At 43.2% G+C, this 18040-nt stretch overlaps 1 protein-coding gene across 1 annotated transcript in view; it reads left to right on the top strand.

The window, feature by feature from the left end:
• The window catches only part of PLXNA4 (plexin A4), a 648412-nt gene that overhangs the window by 127549 nt on the left and 502823 nt on the right, over positions 1-18040 (top strand). The window lies entirely within an intron of this gene.

Raw genomic sequence — 18040 nt, 5'->3', positions numbered from 1 at the left:
CCGGGAACATTTGGTGACATCTTGCAGACATTTTTGGTTATCATGACTGCTGGGGGTGCAGATGTTGCTATTGGCCTCTAGAGAGAAGAGGTCAGGGATGCTGCAAACATCCTATGATACTCAGGACAGCCCCCCCACAATGAAGAGTTACTAGCTCAAAATGTCAAGAGTGCTGAGGCTGAGATATTCTGATATAAATATAATCAAGATATATATATTCATTTGAGAGATGGAAAGCTGAGTCTGTGGCAGAGGCTGCCAGTTGCCACCTCATAGTCAATGTTCGTTCTATCCTTAGCAAAACAAGCCCACTTTTCTCAAGATCACAGTGCTCCCAGCTAAAGGGCACTATTTCCCACTGTCCTGTGAAGTTAGGTGTGGCCATGTGGCTAAGTCCTTACCACTGAGATGTCAGCAGAAATGTCTTGTCATTTGGGAAGATTGCTAGAATGGAGGTGACGTGGCTTGCGGTGGTGTTGGGGAACGCTGCTCTTGTTTCCTTCTTTCTGATTCATAGATCATAGTATGATGGCTGGAGGTCAATCAGCCATTCAGAATGCCAATGACCTTGAATATAGAAACCAGGGCCTGTAGTAGGAAATGGCAACCCACTCTAGTATTGTTGCCTGGAAAATTCCATGGACAGGGGAGCCTGGTGGGCTACAGCCCATGGGGTCACAAAGAGTTGGACATGACTGAGCATACACACACACACACACACACACACACACACACACGGAAGCCCGAAAGCGGCCTTGAGGTGACCTTGAAGTTGGCAGAGCACAAAGACAGAAGGAGCCTTGGTTTTCACTGGCTTCATGGAGCCCCTGGACTCTTTGCTTCCAGACATGTTTTATATGAACCGATGAACTGGTGTGTTCATATTTCTTATTTGAAGTTGCCTATAATAGATGGTGGAACCTCCTTCTAGCTGAGAGTCCGCCACCAAGGAGAATATAGTAGGTCCATGGCACTTTCTATTCCATCTCTGGGACTCCTTTCTTACTTCTGTTCTTGTACCAGTCTCCTTGCATGCTAAATGGCCATCCAACCTCAGGTGAAATTTTCACAGGTTTTCAAGTTCTAGGTCAGACTCAACCGATGGAGAGCTTTGGGTGTAGCCTATCTTCCAGGATGGCACCCGAGGTTGTTTAAAGAATTCCCTTCCTCTGGGTGTGTATTATCGCGTGAGCTCAGTACCTACATGTGAGATGCTCAGAAGCTGTGAGTGAGCAGGTACTGAGGGATGCTCTCAGGGCTGGCTCCGCACCATCACTTTTGAAGATGGCAGTTCTGTGCCGAAGCTTGGATTTGGAAGTGCTGAGACATGCTTGCCAAAGGCTGGAGTTTTGATGTGGAGTGGAGAAATAGCTGTTACTTTGAGGGGGAGAAAAAACACCTTTCATTTCTTTAGGGAAAGATAAGTAATGCAACTTTGTGGTTTCTCACTTCTGATCTTCTGGAGAGCAGATGTTCCTTGAGGAATGACGGGTCCAGAGGCGACGTATTTAAGTTCGCAAACAGCACACACTGAGATGTTAGACATTTCAGTGTTGCTAAAGAAAACCACCAAGTTAAACAGCCAACTTTCCCTCTTCATTTTGTCAAGGAGATTTTTTAAAAAATTAACTTGGCTGCTGGCGGTGGGACTGGCTCATTTGGCAGTCTCTGGGATGGGGGATGAGGTGGCCGTGTGATTGGGGTTGGGGAAGGGAGTGACAGGAGAAGCTGAGGGAGAGAGAGGTGTCTGGAGGCGAGGAGATGCTTCCCACCCTCACGGGGCAGGCAGGGAACTGCTCCCACGGGCCATGGGCACCCTTGCTCGCCCACCTTCCAAGTGGCAAACCTCTGCTCTTCCAAGAGGTGATATCTTCACACTGAAGGGGGAACTCACTCATTTGCCATGTGGGTGGTTATCTCCCAAAAGACCCATCCTCCAGGGAGGGAGAAATGGGCAGGAGAAGACAGCCTTAAGTAAACACATGGAGAGCATGGCTTCCGATGAGAATGAACGACGCTGGGATTTCAATGGTGTGCTTCCAGCTGGGTAAACTGCTTCTTTAGCCCTGTGACCCTTTTATCATTTCTGCCCATAGTTTTTAAAGCATGGTGGGGTCTGGATGTTGGAAGAGTTTGTTGCAGAGAGCAGGAAAGTGGAGCCTCAAGCAACTGCAACTATCCTAGCCGTGGTGTGAATACAATGAAGTGCAGCCTTTTGTTTTTAGCGGGGGTGGGGAGACAGGGGGAATCCTTGACGCAGGGTTTGAAGAGCTGCTTCTGGAGGATGAGAGTGAGAAGGTTGGGACAGTCCCTGTGAACACCCACCCGAAGCACCAGAAGTAGCAGCAGCCAGGGCAGGCCTGCCACACGAACAGCAAAGTACCATTTCCTTTTCTTGGGGGCTCCAGATGTCTGTGCCCTAGGGGAGAAACTGAGGCCCAGAGAGTCACAGTGACCGGTCTCCCATCGCCTGGCAATTTTCTGGGAGGAGCAGGGCCAGCCCGGGTCCCCCCCTGGCATCTAGTTTAAGGGTTTTGTCTGTGTGATTGCCTCGGCTTCATAATATCACTTTCTACTCTGGTACTTGGATGTGTTCCATAAATGCTGTGCTATGTGAAGCTCTTTCTTAAAATAGGAAAAGGATAAGCGCCTCTGAAGGGATGGAGGGACCCTGTGAAGAGAACTGGGCATAATTACAAGTCACCCTGGTTTCACTAGTTCAAGCAGGCAGATGGTGGATAGAACCGAAGCCAGACAATTTGCACTTACCAAATTAGCACCCGTCTGTTAGTCTGCAGAAATGGGGGGAAAAAAAATGGGCATCTCTCTTTTCACCATATAAGGTAAATAAAAACCAGTGCTCACAGAGTGCTGGCCCTACAGGATGCAGAGGCAGTGTTATCCAAACTGGGCCTGTCTCGGCCACATGTTCCCCGCTTCCACTGCAAGTGGGAGGCAGCCCTGAGTGATGGAAGGGACTCATACTGGGGAATCAGACAGCCATAGGTTCAAATCCCAGCCCTGGTACTTACGATAGCTAGCGTGGCCTCCGGCAGCTTAACCCTAGCAGGGCTGTTTGCTCACCTGTGTGATAGGGATAATACTATCTATGAATCCAATTAAGTAAATAAAAGTAAAACGAGCAGGGTACAGTAGGCCTCCTATAGTCACAGCCCACAAGTAAGGGCCACAAACCACACTCCCACCCCAGCTGGTCTTCACTTATATGTGACAACGGACACAAGGACAGTGGCTGAGGGACCAAGGCATGTGTCTGGACCAGAGAAGATTCCCTAACTCCAAGACATGCCCACAAACCACATGTTCTTGACATCAGCCTTAGGAGAAGGCAGGATGGCGACTTTATGCTGATGGCAGGGCTTATGATCACAATAGAGGATCTCACATACTCTGTGGGGAACCATTGGCAATTTCAAAACAGACAGTCTGTCTGTCATCATGCCTTCCACCAGCCATTACTGAGTTCCCCTACTCTATGTCAGGCCCTGACCGGGCATCAGGGAGACTGGCCCTGCTCTCAAGGAATACAGAGTCTAGGTGGGAAGAGAGGTATTCAAACAAGGAATTATGATAAAACTTTAAAAGTGCTGTAATGGAAGTGGAATGAATCCTACTTGGCATGAGAAGGAAGGTGTTGGGAGAGGGCATTTGTGTGGAAATGGGATGGACCTATAGGGAGGATGGGGATCTTGGCAGGTAGGCATGGGGGCAGAAAGGCTCTCCTAGCTCGCAAGGGGCCCCATTAAGGCTCTTCTATCAAATCCCTTTAGCCTGGTTATGGCACTTCAGAACTATCCATCTCTCCATCTATAAAAGTTTCCCTTGATTCCTCATCTGCTTAATATAGATTTGCAGCTGCTACTCTGTTGTGCTCACTGTTCCTCCTGGCTGGGTGGGGGAGCTCCCAGGTGAAGCAGGAAGAGATACAGGCTGGTGGAGGAAGGGAGAGAGGAGGGAGTCAAAATCACCCTAAACTACTGGAACCGCCTGAGCAATTTCCCCAGCATTGTGTGTGTGTGTGTGTGTGTGTGTGTGTGTGTGTGTGTGTGTTAGTCACTCATTCATGTCCAACTCTTTGCAACCCCATGGACTGTAACCCACCAGGCTCCTCTGTCCATGGAATTCTCCAGCAAGAATCCTGGAGTGGGTTGACATTTTCTTTTCCAGGAAATCTTCCTGACCCAGGGGTTGAACCTCCATCTCCCACATGGCATGCAGATACTTTACCATCTGAGCCACCAGGGAAGTCCAGGATTTTAAACTGTGATATATCTTACATGCTCAGAGGGCACATCTCCTATAGGCATGCGTAGGTCAACCTCTGCGAATGCTTGGACCATGCCTTTTCTGGTTAACTGAGGATTATAAAAAACTCTATTTTAGTTAGCCTTCTTTAACTTTTTTTCAAAGGCTTTGGTCCATTTTCTTTCCTTAAGCTGTTTGAACACTGAACACTGTTTACTCTTGATTTTGTAATTTGGAACATACTCAGGATCAGGATCAGAGTCTCTAGGCTGAAATGCCAGTTTTTTATTACATGTAACCACAGGTGTGGAAGGCTCGGGGACTGGGTAAATCTCATTCTAGGACGCATTCTTGATTTTACTTGGCTAACTTCCAGACATCAGTTTGTTTCTTGTGATTGACTTCTTCTGCAAGTTGAAGATGGATAATTCTAAATGCATGAGGGCTTGAGGTGTTTCCAGGTTAATGAAAATTTTACCACGTGTCACAGCCTCCCTAGTTTTTCTCAGGCTAAAAGTGAGATATGGCCCTGCCAAGTCAGGAGAATTTAGTATAAACTGGTCGGCCCTATTGCTAACTCCCCTACACGAGTTTGGCTATATAGTGAGTTCTGCTACAACACTTGTTTTGGAAATGCAAATTTGTTCCAACGCAATTGATGTCTTAGGGAACAATCTGAGCATAACACAAATTTCAGATTTACTTATGTGCCATTTAGCCTGCAAGAAACACTAGGTGAATGCAGAAAACTGCACACAGCTGAACTGACTGAACAGCATAAAAATGTATGGAATGCACACACACGCCCCTAACATCTACCGGCCACATCTGTTCACTGCATCTTAGGAGCTACACCCATCCACATCTGTTGTTACAACTCTCTGTTGACTTCATGTTATAATAACTCACAAGCTGCAAACTTTACGAGGTCCCATTTCCATAAGCAAGCATCAGAATTTTTCAGGGTAAATTACCATATTTATTGTAGTATTTGTGGTTTTCGTAACCATTTTTACATGTGTCAAATTATGCTACCATTTTCATTAGATTCCTTTTTCTTTTTTAAAATGTGTCATTGATACATGTACCCCAGTGTTCACTGCAGCACTATTTACAATAGCCAGGACATGGAAGCAACCTAGATGTTCATCAACAGATGAATGGATAAAGAAGGTGTGGTACATATATACAATGGAATATTACTCAGCCATAAAAAAGGATGAACTAGAGTCAGTTCTAGTGAGGTGGATGAACCCAGAGCCTATTATACAGAGTGAAATAAGTCAGAAAGAGAAAAACAAATAGAGTGTATTAATGCATATATGTGGAATCTAGAAAAATGGTATTGATGAACTTATTTGCAGGGAAGAAATGGAGATGCAGATGTAGAGAATGGACCTGTGGACACAGTGGGGGTGGAGAGAGTGGGACGAATAGAGAAAGTATCATTAACATATATACGCTATCAGGTGTAGGATGGAGGGCTGGTGAGAAGCTGCTGTGTAGCACAGGGAGCCCAGTCTGGCACTCTGTGATGATCTGGAGCGATGGGATGGGGGAGGAGAGGGAGATTTGGGAGGGAGAGGATAAATGTATAATTATGGTTGATTTGCATTGTTGTATGGCAGGAACCAACACAACACTGTAAAAATTAAAACAAATAAACAAAAACCCAGAAAAATATATGTGTCATTGATGAAATATCTGAGTGTTGCGCCTCTAACCTCACTTGTTCCACAACTCTGTGATTTTTATAAAGCCGTTTTGCACATCATGGTGATTTTGTGTTTGTTACATTAAAGCAAATCTGGCTGTAACTGGGGGTCTCCCAGCCTCACCCTGACCGGCCTGGAAAGGAAGATAGTGTTCATCTTGGAGAGAAGGGACCTTATTATTAATACATCTGTGAGTAACATTTGATCTCCTTACCACAGGCCACTTGGATTGCTCACCAAAGATACATAACTTATAAAGAACGTTTCTAATAGGCTGGGAATATCTTCCAGTTTACAGAAATGAAAAATCGAGCAAAATTGAAAAATAGATCTCTAAGGTAGTATCACTTCAACTTTATTTTTATGGTATCCAAAGTATAGAATACATATCCTCCCAGTTATGGAGTTAAACATGGAATTACTTTGTGAAATGAAAGAAGTGTTCAGGGACACAGAAGGGGCAGAACTGGCAGATACTGCATCTTTCCTGTGGAAAGATGCCCTATATTCATCATCGCATTTCATCTTCATACCACCCTCTCTCCACACTGAAGCCCTGCCACATGTTGGGTACTAATCTGGGTATGGAGTTATATCAGTGGGCAGAGCACGTGGCTGCCCTCCAAGAGTTGAACTTCTAGTGGAGTGGGATAGACTATAAGCCAACATGCCAACATACCCTTGACCGTGAGTGGGAGTGCTATGGAGAAAGACAGTGCAGGGGAGGAGTATTTGGGGCTTGGGGAACAGAAGGAACACCTGAAGGGATGCTGAGCAGCCCACAGCAACACTGCCACCTCCGTCCTATGGGTGAAGAAACCCAGCTAAAGAGAGAAGGGCCAGGTGGCTCAGCGGGGAGTTAAGTGGAGAGAAGGAAGGAAGGAAAGCGTTCCCTGGTCTGTAGGGAGAGAGAGAAAGTATAGAGACTGCTGGGCTGTCTCATTTTCCTTCAAAGTCTGTTTTCTTTCTCTGCCTCAGAGCAGTTTCCACTGTTTAAGCTTGATTTTCAGAAAACACGACTTCCTCCCTGTTGCCCCAGTCTTGTTCAAGGACCTGGGAGGTTTCTCTGATGATCCCTGTGTTAGGTTTCTAGGACTGGGAAAAAAAACTCCATGCATTTTTCTTGACTCTCATAGGACTGTTCACTTTTGACACTAGATGTGTGGGTTTTCCAGAACTGACCCCAATCTACCAGCATCACCTGCCTACTTCCCGACAAGCCCTCCACACACAGTCAGACCTCTGGGCCACTGACCTTTCCACTCTCTGTCATGTCCTCTTCCTGTTCTCCAGGGTCAAAGTCTAGTACCTTGTCCCTAAATCCTCTGTCACCTTATCAGCCTGTGCTGAATTCCTTCTCTGAATTCTAGTAGCCATTGCTCAGACAGATTATCTGTGTAGTACATTAAAAAAAAAAAAAAAAAATCAAAGCCCATCTCGAAAGTTCTAGTCTAGTGTGGTTTAAGAGGTAAAGTGCATGGCCCTTGGCAACACAGCACGGATTTGAATTTAGCTCTGCCACTTCCTATCTGTATGACCTGGGATAAATTGCTCCCCCTCTCTGTTTCCTCAGCTTCTTTGTCATTAAAATATGAATGCCAATCTCATAGATTGTTGTGGGAATTAAATGAGATGATTCCTGTGGAACGTTCAGTGTGGGGACTGCACAGTTAACTATTTTTCTCATGAGGATGGGGAAGCTTGCCTTTTAAAAGTGCCTCTTTCCTGATGGGTGCTGAGACTGGGTTGCTGTATGCTGCCAGGGCTGGAGTCAACAAAGGAAGGGCCATCAAGGGCTGGAATAGGATGGAAGTATAGGACCACATGGGCTGGGTCCCAGGAAGTCACTGTGGTGGGGCAGCATGGGGAATGGGCAGAGTCTGGTGTGAAGAAGGTCGTATTCAGAGGAGGGGTTGAGAGATCTGCATCTGTGCAGATGGATGGCCATCTGCACATGGACATAGAGGCAAGTTATGTCCTTGACCTCATATGGAGAAGCAGCTTATCAAATGAACAAGTGATTGAATAATTATAAGTGTGGGTCAAAGTTGTTCTAAAGGATGTAAAAACAGAATGGGGTTCCCAGGACATAATTATTTCCAGACAGAGAGGGGGGAAGAATCTGTGGCATCATTTGATCAATTCTGTCATTTTCCACAAGTTGGTATTTACTGTTTATTGGATCACAACTGTTTACCAGATTATTAAGACTCTTGCATGTAACAAAAACCAGACAAGCTAACCTAAAAAGAAAAGAACTTGATCAAGAGGGTACAGGGGTGTGAGTTTCATGGAGCCCAAGGGCAGAGGTGAACTAGAGACAGAGACTAGAGTGTTATCTGCATTTTGTCTCTTTTCTCCTCTCTGTGTCCATCTTCTCTCTTTTCCATTTGAAGACCAGCTTCTTTGGCTGTTCCAGGCTGCTTGGCAGGGCATCATGTCCCTGTCAGCTCCTGAGCTCCTGGGTGTCCATCGTCCTCTCTCTCTTAGTACCTAGCCAATGCTAGATCTTGAGAGAAGGGACTTGTATTGAGGACTTGTATTGACCTGCCTTGGGTTAGGTGGCCATCCTGGACCACAGAGTGGTAGTGGAGTTGGGTATCCTGACAGCCATCCTGGGACTACACAGACTGGAAACACAGGGGGATGTCTCCAAAGAGGGCTGTGCCCAGTGATTGACACAGCTAGGCAAGTAACCCACACAGTTTACTACAACGAGATCATCTTCTATGTACTTTATATATGTTATCTTTTAGATCCTCAGTAAAACCTTACAAACTGTGCATTAATGTTCCCAATATACTGGTGTAGACACTGAGGCTTGGAGTGATCATGTAATTTGCTTAAAGTCATCATTAATATGCAGCAAATTCAGGGTTTCAATTCAGATCTGTGTGAAACGAAGGCTCAAAAGTAAATGATTTGCCCAAGGCCAGGAGTAGTTGGGAACCAAAGGTGAACTAAGTGGTGTGTGTGTCACTGTGAATGCATGCTCAGTTGTGTCTGACTCTTTGTGACCCCACAGACTGTAGTCCGCCAGGTTCCTCTGTCCATGGAATTCGCCAGGCAAGAATGCTGGAGTGGGTTGCCATTTCCTCCTCCAGGGGATCTTTCCAATCCAGGGATCAAACCCACATCTCCTGCAGTGGCAAGTGGATTCTTCACCACAGCACCACCTGGGAGGCCCACTAAGTGGAATAGTCTAAAAAAAAAAAAAATACAAAACCCAACCCTAGGGAAACATGCAAATAGACACTAGCCTCACAGCTGGGAGTCTAGTGTACTTGATGCCAGTTGACACCCCCATCTCCTAAGTCCTAGTTCATCCTCTGTCCTCCTACATGCTATTTGAGCTGGGCCTTGGGGCGTGGGAGCCTCTCGCAGAAGAAAGCCTATGCTTTTAGGAGGGGCCTTTCTACCCAAGATTTTTATGTGCCAGGCTGAATCCTGGCTGGAAGGTGGTTCCAAAGCTGTTGTGCACTGGGGCTAGACTCCCCCACTTCTTCCTGCAGCCAAAGCTAGTACCAGAATCCTCTTAGGGGAGGTCAGTGAAGCTTCTGTTCAGAGACCAGACACAATCACTGTCTGGATTATCTGCAATTCAGGGCTGCAGAGTAGCCAGGCAGAAGTGATTTACAGAAGAATAATTCCCGACAAGGGATTCTAGTGACCTTATAAACCAGAAGACTGAAGTTGCTTGACTTCTCTCTTCCCTGAATGGAATTAATTCCACCTAACTCTCTGCAGTCCATTTGATTTTTTTTTTTTTCTTTTAAGAAAGAGAATACAGATTCCCAGTGGTCTGGGCTGTTTCTTTGAAACATTTAAAGTACCAATTGCATTAGTGTGGGAGCTACATGAAGGAGGAGTGAAACCAGCAAACTGGCGATGAGAAGAATAAAAACATGGTGTAAAAAAGAAAGGAAAAAAAAATAATACTTTCATTTCAAGGCTGGCAGCTCTTTTCTGGGTACTTGTGGGATTTTTTTTTCTAGTTTTGACTGATCAATTGTAAATGGTTGATGGGCATATGTGTCAAGAATTTGGGCTTATGGTGAAGGGAGAGATCCTCTTCCTTTCTCCATGTTTATTTTGGTTTGAAGAATTATACCAACACTTCCTGATTGTATCAGGAAGAAGCTTCTATCTTACCTACCAAGGGTGGAGGGAGATTCCATTGACAGGTGAGATAGTGAGAGTCTGACATTTTTAGTCCATGTGATCCCATGGGACAGAGTCTTCATCAGAGACTGATTCCCATGTCTCTGGTCTTTCTTTGACTCTCTTCCCCTGTCTGAGATAGAGACAGGCTGTTGTCATTCATGATAATCATCCTGGTATTGGGTACGAGTCTTTTCTGCCTACTCAAACCTCCCCCCGTGTGTGAGCACCAAGGTTTAGGGCTTGGAAAGAAAAAGTAGGAAATACATTTTGGTCTTAGGTATAAACTGTGTCCTCCACTTTTACCAGTTAAAAAAAAAACAACCAATATCTTTATTCCTATTTAACTCCTGATTAACTCTATATCTCAGCTGATTTTGGCAGAGAAGAATGGGTTATGATCAGTGGTCATTTCCTCACGAGACAATATTCATTTACATTTAGTGCCCCAACTACTGACCACATTAATGGCCTGGATAGTAGGTACTTGTTTCATAAGGAGTGCTAAATGGTGTCTAGAATGACCATCTAGGGAAGGACCGGCTTTCTGGAAAATGGGGCAAAGAGCAAGAGGTTGGAGTTAACTGAACCTGGATTTGAATCCTGGTTATTCCTGGATTTGAATCCTAGTACTCCACTTATTAGCAGTTGAACTTGGGAAAGCTATCTTACGTCTCTGACTCTGATATTCCATTGTGTTGTTCCATAACTTTATTAGGGGGCATAATAAAACCAATTTTGAAGTAGCACCATGATGATTCACAGTAACAGCCCTCTTGGGATTGACATATATAAACTGTTGTGTGTGCTGCGTGCTGTGCTTGGTTGCTCAGTTGTGTCCAACTCTTGGCGACCCCGCCAGGCTCCTCTGTCCATGGGATTCTCCAGGCAGGAACACTGGAGTGGGTTGCCATGCCCTCTACAAGGGATCTTCCCAACCCAGGGATCGAACCCAGGTCTCTGCACTGCAGGCAGATTCTTTACTGTCTGAGCCACCAGGGAAGCCCAAACTGATGATACTATGAATAAAATAGATAACCGATGAGAACTGACTGTATAACCCAGGGAACTCTACTCAATGCTCTGTGGTGACCTAAATGGGAAGGAAATCCAAAAAAGAGGGGATATTTGTATACATATAGCTGACTCACTTTGCTATACAGTTGAAACTAAAACAACACAGTAAAGAAACTAGACTTCCTTCAATAAAAATTAATGAAAAGCAAAAATAGTAATAGTCTAGGCACTGTTTTAAATACATTGATTACATCAAATTTATGAGGTAAAAATTACTTTATCTCCTTTTTACATGAATCCCAGAGAAGTTAGTCACTCACTCAAGACCACATAGCTACTAATTATGCTTAGGCGTCACACTATACCGCCTTTCATCTGAACAAGGGATCCCATGTATGTTGAAAGTGCCTGCTAACAGTGCCTGGCGCACAGAGTGCTCTCAGTAAATATTTTATTTTCTTTTCCTTTTTTTCTGGTGAGATGTCTGTGTCAGAGGCTGCTCTGGATCCAGCTTACTTGTAAGAGCACAAAGCTGGGACTTCCCTGGCAGTCCAGTGGTTAGGACTCTGAGCTCTCACAGCTAAAGGCTCAGGTTCAATCCCTGGTTGGGGAACTTAGATCTCACAAACCGCACAGTACGGTGGGAAAAAAAAGAGAGAGAGAGAAAGAGCGCAAAGGCATTCTAAGTCCTTTAAAATCCCCTCTTCCCTATCAATCCCCAAAGGCAGAATTCAGCTAAGACTTTGGATGCTTTGCCCTATAAGCCCAGGCCCTGGGGTCCAGAAGATACAACCCCTTCTATGGACCTAGAACTGTTTCATTTCTATAGAATTCTCAGATCAATAGAGGGCTGATGTTGATGGTGGCCATGGATAATGATGCCACTTAAGAGAGAATCTTCCAAGAATCCCCTGGTCACAGCAAGGACTCCATAGGGACATAAAGAAGTTGGTAGTGAGACAGAGGCAACATGGTCATTTGATTTAATAGATTACAGAGCATACAGGTGTCACCCACGGAGCTTGCTCTGGAGTGTGCAAAGCCATGCTGAGTGTGACCCCAAACCACAACTCCAAGAGAAACACTTAGAGCAACCCTCTGAGAGTCAAGGTCACTAGCCACGTAGAAGGGACAAAGCTTTCATATCTTTGACTTGTCTTTAACCTTTCTCAAAGGGACTGGGAACCTGATTATCTTGTAAGCCAGAGAGTCAAGCATGAGAAAAATCATACTAGAATCTAGAAAATTGAGATTGAACTGGAGTTTACCCAGGTAATCATTGGGGCTGCAAATTATTGGGAATTGGCATGAGAATCCCTAGATTCTTCTATGATTAGAACCCCTGGAATCAGCCTTATTCTAATTGATTGAGTTTACAAGGATATATTTCATCAGCAACCTGAGATCTGAGTAAGAATGAGAGATGAGTCTAGATCTCGGCTCCCTCGTTGCGTTCCCCACGTGGGAAATGGGGATTTTTTCCATCACCTTCTTTCTTAGGTCTTTGTTGTGTGAAGAGTGACATGCTTTAGAAAAGAACTGACAGGTCCCAGCTGAATTAGTTTCTAAGCTAATTTTATTCTGATCAGTTGATATGTCCAGCTACATGTGACAGAAGTCTTCTCACCCCTCCCCCAAGAAAAAAGACCCCAAATAGCACCTTAAACAAGACAGGAGTCCTCTCTCTTGTAAAGAAGTCTAAGAGCAGTCACCTGGGGCTGCCGTGGAAAGTTCCTAGTGTGAGGAGCCCAGGCACTTGGTCTTGTTCCTCTGTTATGTGGGCTTCTGTTCCCAAGGTCAGTTCTTGATCCATTATAATCCCTCAAATCCCAACTATTGAATCTATGTTCCAGAAAGCAAGGGGAAGGGAAAAGACAGATCTCTCTTGAGGTTCACTTTCTTAAGTTGTACCCAACATTTTCTCTTATGGAATCACTGATGAGAACTTAATCACTTGACCTTCATTCCAGATAGTTCTGTGTCTAGTTAAAATTAGGGGTTCTATCACTAAGGAAGAAGAAGAGTAGAGGGTCACTAATGTCACTATGGTTGTCTGTTCTTTTTTTAAATCAGAAAACTCAATTAGAGGACCTCCATGGTTTCCTTTAGGGAGAGCTATGTTTCTTTATATTAACAATTACCTCAGTAAATATTCTCTCAATACTTACTGAGGTCTCCCATATGCTAGGTGATGTAGTAGGTGCTTTGAGGACTATGAAGATCGATAACACATATCATCTGACTTCAAGACATTTACAATTCATTCATTTATTCAGTAAACATTTGATAAAAAGCTTCTATGTACTAAGTACATGCTCATCTCTGGAGATATAAAGGAAAAAGAAGTATAGAGCTAAACAAAAAAACAAGAATAAACGAACTAATAAATAAAATAGAAGTTTAAAATTGAGAACAAAAAAGAAAAGATGAACAAAACTAACGCTGATTCTTTAATATCATTTGTTAAATAGTTAGACCTCTGAAATGACTCATCAAGACAAAAGAGAGAAGGTACAAATAAATAAAATATGGAATGAAAAGAGAAATAACTATACACAAAGCAGAGGTTAGAAAAATCAGCATAGTATGAATATACTAGAAGTTATGGATACATTCTTTAGGAAATATAAGTGCTAAAAATTGGTACAAGGAAAAATTAAATAAAATGAGAAAAATTAAAAATGATACAAATGAACTTATATGCAAAACAGAAACAGGCCCACAGACATAGAAAACAAAGTTCTGGTTACCAAAGGAGAAGTGGGGGAGGGATAAATTAGGAGTTTGGGATTATTATATATATACCCACTACTATATGTTAAAGAGATGACCAACAAAGACCTATTGTATAGCACTGGGAACTATACTCAATATTTTATAAAAATCTTATAAGGAAAGAGAATCTTGAAAAGATTATATATATATGTATATAATATATCACTTTGCTGTACTCTGAAACTAACACAACATTTAAATCAACTATAATGCAATAAAAAATAATTTAAATAAGTTAAAAAATTCAAGAACATAATTAGAACATAAGTACTGAAAAAATGAAAGGGCTTCCCTGATAGCTCAGTTGGTAAATAATCCACCTGCCATGAAGGAGACCCCAGTTCAATTCCTGGGTCGGGAAGATCTGCTGGAGAAGGGATAGGCTACCAATCCAGTATTCTTGGGCTTCCCTTGTGGCTCAGCTGGTGAAGAATCTACACTGCAGGAGACCTGGGTTTGATCCCTGGGTTGGGAAGATCCCCTGGAGAAGGGAAATGCTACCCACTCCAGTATTCTGGCCTGGAGAATTCCATGGACTGTATAGTCCATGGGGTCGCAAAGAGTCGGACATGACTGAGTGACTTTCGCTTCACTTCACTTCATTAAAAAAATTGAAATGATAACCAAAGACCTCTTATCCCCTCAAAATTGAGGCTCATATAGTTTTAAAGTTTCATCTTATCAAACTTATAAAGAACAGTGAATTCCTACCATACAGGTATTTATTATTCTAGAAAAACAACATGAAATATATGATATTATATATTTATGTAAATATAAATTGTGTGTACATAAAGATATACACATTTGATAACAATGCATAAAAACAAAAGAACCTCATTAACTTAATTAGAATGGTAATCAGTGATCAAGGTAACAGCATTGGGAAAGGGGAATTAAGGGAATAAATAAGTACAAGAATGAATGGAATGAATGGAGAAGGGCCATACAGGAATGAGTGTGTCATGAACAAGAAGTATGGTTTACTCAATTCTCTGACCTTAGATCTAGTAGAATAGAAAAGAAAAAGGGTGATCAAGTTATGGTCATTAGGGCTTATAATTTAGTATAAGGAGATATACATATTTCATTTGAAAAGTGGAATAAAGTGATTTAAAATATTTTGGAACAATTTTGCTCATGGTAGAAGGAGAACACAAATCATGGTGGGCTAATTTCTACCTGGGGGGGATGGGGAGATGAGATTCTAGAGGAAACAATGGCGCTCTAGTGGAGGAGACAGGAATGATATGAATAACGTAATTCAAAGAAGAAAGAAGGAAAAATTAAAAGTGAATGTTAAAGGTAAATCCAAAGGGATTGTCTTTTCCCTTGGACCGCAGGGAGATCCAACCAGTCCATCCTAAAGGATCAGTACTAAATATTCATTGGAAGGACTGATGTTGAAGCTGAAACTGCTATACTTTGGCCACCTGATGTGAAGAACTGACTCATTTGAAAAGACCCTGATGCTGAGAAAGATTGAAGGCGGGAGGAGAAGGGGACGACAGAGGATGAGATGGTTGGATGGCATCACTGACTCATTGGACATGAGTTTGAGTAAACTCCGGGAGTTGGTGATGGACAGGGAAGCCTGGTGTGCTGCAGTCCATGGGGTCGCAAAGAGTCAGACACGACTGAGTGACTGAACTGAACTGAAAGGGATTGCCAAGGCAAATGGTGATAATCCTGTATAAGGAATAGGAGCATATGTCTTGATACCTGAGCTGAGCCCATAGAATTGGCAAATGACTCAGATAATCTGCCAGTCTAGGGCCCATCTAGGTTCAGAAGTGGGTTCTGATATTGGCTCCAGATTCTCCATGCAGCTCAGGTTAACTCTGAAAAATCATACACTGCACATAATTAATTTACTTGAGAACCAGTCAAACAATTAGTAATAAAATGTCAGCTTTGTCTCTGCTTCCTCAACTAGGAAGTGAATCCCTTTAAAACAGGTCCCAGTGCTTTTACTTTTTCTTTTTTGGGACCATGGCATTTAGATTCTGCCTCCAAATTTGCAAATATAATGGGATGATTTATCATGGAAAATTATTGCATGATCATCAAAAAGTAATGAAAGTTGTCATAGCCTCTCTTCTTAGTGGTATTTCTCACTGACCTTCTTCTCCTACCTTGAAAATGAGCTCTAGGGGTCTAGCATGGAGCCAGCCTAGGGATCTGATGCTGTTGAATTCACTCAGGCAGTCAACCATGAACACATTTTTTCAGAAGTAAAGACAACTTCTGTAACTTTTTATTTGAAGCATAAAAGCCCTTAATTAAAGAGACATAAATCACCAAGAAACCTTTAAATCGTTGCAATCTTTTGTGGCACTGCTTGTATGTTTCCAGCTGTGTCCACTCTGACCTCAAAGGCAGTGGAGTGTGAATAGGGACTGCATTGCGGTGCAGTGGCCCTGGAGCAGTGGCCTGGCAGGATGGAGCATTCAGTGGCAGTGCTGTGGTGGAGATGCTGGTGTGGAGCCCGCACTTGGAGGAGAGAGAGATCAGTGTACTTTAGAACAGGAGCATTCAACCCTGTTGCTATCTTAACCTGGGAAACACTCCATTTTTGAATCTGGGTTCCTCAAAAAGTCTCTGCTTTTTAATATGCTGTCTAGGTTGATTTTAACTTTTCTTCCAGGGAGCAAACGTCTTTGAATTTCATGGCTGTAGTCACCATCTGCAGTGATTTTGGAGCCCCCCAAAATAAAGTCTGTCACTGTTTCCATTGTTTCCCCAACTATTTGCCATGAAGTGATGGGACCGGATGCCATGATCTTTGTTTTCTGAATGTTGAGTTTTAAGCCAACTTTTTCACTCTCCTCTTTCACTTTCATCAAGAGGCTCTTTAGTTCTTCGCTTTCTGCTATAAGGGTGATGTCATCTGCATATCTGAGATGGTTGATATTTCTCCCGGCAATCTTGATTCCAGCTTGTGCTTCATCCAGCCCAGCATTTCACATGATGTACTCTGCATATAAGTTAAATAAGCAGGGTGACAATATGCAGCCTTGACACACTCCTTTCCCAAGTTGGAACCAGTCTGTTGTTCCATGTGCAGTTTTAACAGTTGCTTCTTGACCTGCATACAGATTTCTCAGGAGGAAGGTCAGGCGGTCTGGTATTCCCATCTCTTGAAGAATTTTTCACAGTTTGTTGTGATCCACACAGTCAAAGGCTTTGGTGTGGTCCATAAAGCAGAAGTAGATTTTTTTTTCTGGAATTCTCTTGCTTTTTTGATGATCCAATGGATATTGGCAATTTGATCTCTGGTTCCTCTGCCTTTTCTAAATCCAGCTTGAACATCTGGAAGTTCATGGTTCACATACTGTTGAAGCCTGGCTTGGAGAATTTTGAGCATCACTTTGCTAGTATGTGAGATGAGTGCAATTGTACATAGTTTGAACATTCTATAGCATTGCCTTTCTTTGGGATTGGAATGAAAACTGACCTTTTCCAGTCCTGTAGCCACTGCTGAGTTTTCCAAATTTGCTGACATATTGAGTGCAGCACTTTAACAGCATCATCTTTTAGGATTTGAAATAGCTCAGATGGAATTCCATCCCCTCCACTAGCTTTGTTCATAGTTTTGTTTCCTAAGGCCCACTTGACTTCGCATTCCAGGATGTCTGGCTTTAGGTGAGTGATCACACCATCATGGTTATCTGGGTCATGAAGATCTTTTTTGTACAGTTCTTCTGTGTATTCTTGCCACCTCTTCTTAATATCTTCTGCTTCTGTTAGTAATCATAAGGGATTTGATTTAGGTCATACCTGAATAGTCTGGTGGTTTTTCCTACTTTCTTCAATTTAAGTCTGAATTTGGCAATAAGGAGTTCATAATCTGAGCCACAGTCAGCTCCCAGTCTTGTTTTTGCTGGCTGTATACAGCTTCTTCATCTTTGGCTGCAAAGGATATAATCAATCTGATTTTGGTATTGACCATCTGGTGATATCCATATGTAGAGTCTTCTCTTGTGTTGTTGGAAGAGGGTGTTTGCTATGACCAGTGTGTTCTCTTGGCAAAACTCTATTAACCTTCGACTTGTCGTTTTGTACTCCAAGGCCAAATTTTCCTGTTATCCAGGTATTTCTTGACT

Source organism: Giraffa tippelskirchi, chromosome 10 (assembly GCF_054371585.1).
Source record: "Giraffa tippelskirchi isolate mGirTip1 chromosome 10, T2T-mGirTip1v1.2.pri, whole genome shotgun sequence".
NCBI classification, from domain to species: domain Eukaryota; kingdom Metazoa; phylum Chordata; class Mammalia; order Artiodactyla; family Giraffidae; genus Giraffa; species Giraffa tippelskirchi.
Note: the sequence above shows the minus strand (reverse complement) of the source record. Positions and strands in the feature narration are given on the sequence as shown.